The sequence below is a fragment of the Echinops telfairi genome, unplaced genomic scaffold (genome assembly GCF_000313985.2).
Source record: "Echinops telfairi isolate 266 unplaced genomic scaffold, ASM31398v2 ScPeMD7_5;HRSCAF=22, whole genome shotgun sequence".
In the NCBI taxonomy this organism is placed as follows: Eukaryota; Metazoa; Chordata; class Mammalia; order Afrosoricida; family Tenrecidae; genus Echinops; species Echinops telfairi.
Genome location: NW_022103901.1, coordinates 4,880,412 through 4,883,459, shown reverse-complemented (window position 1 = coordinate 4,883,459; position 3,048 = coordinate 4,880,412).

Here is a 3,048-nt window from a genome sequence, read left to right as displayed (position 1 = left end):
CCCTCTCTCGACTGCTGTATCGTATTCCTGTGCACGCTATTTGCATGGGGTGTGCGGGGTCACACACTCACAACACCGACTTTAAAGATTAGACAGGAGCCTTGTGGGTCAGTGGGTTGATGATAACGGGGTAGGACCGGCGTGGACAAGGAGGGTGAGAATGCCAGACTAGGGCTATCCATGTCGCCACACGTGTGTACGCAGGTGCTGTTGAATCGGTAGGCATTTTGCCATGTATACTCTCAACAAGCGCTGACTAAGAAAACCCTGTGGCTGGCAGTTCTGCGCAGACACACGGGGTCTCCGTGAGTTGAAACGATCTTGCTGACAACTGGTAATAAGAATGCCAAGATGGACAGACAGGTTGGAGTGAAGTCAAGCTCTCTCCTGAAGTGTCTGGGCATTGCCGACTCATTTGTCAAGCTTAACTGATTGTTGCCATCAAAGTCGTTGCCTGCCTTCAAAAATTAAATCAAATTCACTGCCATGGAGCCCATGCAGACTTGCAGAGACCCGGAAGGACAGGGTAGATCTGCCCCTGTGAGTGTCTGACTTGTAACTCTTTAGGGGAGTAGAAAGCCCCATTGCTTCTTAGGTAAGCTCTCATAGTCTTCTTGCCGCCAGGAATGGCGTGCCAGGTACCGGGGGTGAGTGTGAGTTAGACAAGGAGCTCACAGACATAGAGATGATGGCGTGGGTGCAGGTGCTCGGGAGGAGAGGGACAACCAGGAGGGTCCTGGGGAATGCCGAGGAGAGGAGGTTGTTAAGTGTGTATGTGGGCGACTCACCCCAGGAAAGCAGATGTTGAACCTTCTGATGGTGAACTCCTGATCATTTGAAGGTGACCTCAGAACCATCTATAAAGACACAGTGGGCCAAGGGAGTGAGCACAAGATTGCAGGGAGAAACTTCCTAGGCGACGTTAGAAAGATCGTCTGAAGCTCCTTGGAGAATGAGCGGTGCACGATAGCTCATGGGTCCAGCCAGGCAGGGAGCAGGCAGGTGTTGCCTGGGAGGCTTTGATGAAATCGCACGGCCAGCCCTGTTGCTAAGAGACTCTGATTTAATTGGCCCAGAAGACCCTGGACAAGGTCCCTATTATTGGAAGGCGCCCCAGCGTTGCCTCCGACGCGTAGTGATTCTATGCACACCCCTACGCAGCACCGCGTGGTCCTGCACCATTCTCCCAGTGGTTGCTATGCTCCAAGCAGTCGCCAGAGCCCCTGTCTCAGTCCTCCGTCTCATTGAGAGTCCTCTTTGTTTTCCCTGAGGCTCTGTGTTACAATGGGTGGTTGGCTACGTGGCTGCAACAATGGGCGCCAACAACAGCTCTAGAGCCGCAGCTGGACCGGCAACGTTTTGTCCCGCGGTACCTATCGTCATAGTTGTTCAAGTGCCTCCTATCCATGTGAAAGCACATGGATTTGTTTCGGAGGAAGAACATTCAGAAGGCTTTTTAGAAGCGAGGACGGTGAGACGAGACTTGCCCTCACGGACTTTGGACATGTCATCAGGGGAGTCCAGTCCCACAAGAACATCATGTGTGGGTGTCAACCCATCGCTCATCTCCTTTGGTCCCGAGAATCCCTCAAGATAGCACCGGGAGCCTGAAGCCTGTCCTTTCTTCTTTCAGCTTGAGACGTGCCGCGAGCGATCTTCCCGTCCAGCTTGCGGATTCCAGGTCATTGCACTTTTCGTTTCAGTGCTTTGCCTCCTCCAACCACCCTTGGCAATCTTGCTTTTCTTCCGTACGCCATCATTTCTCCTGATGGGAAGGAAGGTGAGAAGGATGTGGCTGCTCCTGGAATAGATTGGCAGCCTGAGGAACCCTTTGGGGCTACTCGGTTCTTCTTGGTCCTTTCGGCTCACTAGGGGTCAGAAGTGACTCACCAGTGATGAGAGGCGGGGGCATTGTTACAGAAACCATGCCACATCTTTCTTCCACAGCACGGCTGGCGGGTGCAAACCTGACTTGTATTGGTCTGTGCATCCATTCTAAAACCTTTCTCCCACCATCTTCAGATCAGGGGATGACTCCTTGCTGGCCCCCAGCAGTGGCCTGGGGTTTCTGCCTTGCCCACAGACAGCCGTGCTCTCTGGGTATCATTGGGGGGCATGTGAGTGAGCTGAATGGGGGGACTTAGGTAGGTGAGAGCCCTGGCTAGGGAAAGAGCTCAGTATGTTGCATCACTATGCTGGTTGTTGATGCGGCAAAGCCAGGACTCCCTCCTCTCCTTGCTACCCTGACGGGTACTACCTGGGAGCTGTAACTGCCCAGCCCTGGGAGGGGTCTGCCATCTGGGAGGCAAACGCTGGCATTTGCCTCTGAAGATGTCACCAGCCCCTAGTCCTGCAAGGCACAGGGAGGGTGGCTGAAGCCCTGGGGAGGAATTGGGCAGGACGAAAGCAGCTTGTGGCCCCAGCTTACAAGCTCCCTGGGCCTGTGGGCTGCAGCTGGCACCAGAGCGCATGCACCCAGAAAGTAGGGCAGAGAGCACGTGCCCCACCCACGTGGCCCTGCTCTTCCTCTCCCTCCATGGTGGCACAAGCTCTTGAAAGGCTTGTGTGGAGACAGCTGTGAGCTGTGATGTGGCCACAGAGGCCAGTGTCAGGCAGTGACTGTGGGGAGCTCGCAAAGGGGCCCCTAGAGCTGTCAGAAGAAGAAAGACAAGCTGGCCCACTGGGTGGCCTTAGTCCCGAGTGGACCTGGAGTCCAGGCTCTGCTCATCAGAGGATTGAATGACCTTCAGTATCCTTGATGCCACAGAGCAGATTAACCTGTGTGGAGCTCTGCCTCGGTGTAGGGAGATGCAGGGGAAACTGAGGCTTAGAAAGAAACCGACTGGCTTCAGTGTCACTCAGAGAGGCAGGGCCAGAGCCAGAGCCAGCTGGGTTCAAACTGCTGACCTTTGGGTTAGCAACCAAGTGGGTACTTTAACAACTGCGCCAACATGGCTCTTTCGACAAAGATGACAGACAGCCTTGGAGACCCCCCTGGGGTACTTCTACTCTGCCCTACAGGGGCGCTCTCAGTCAGAGTCCTCAGGG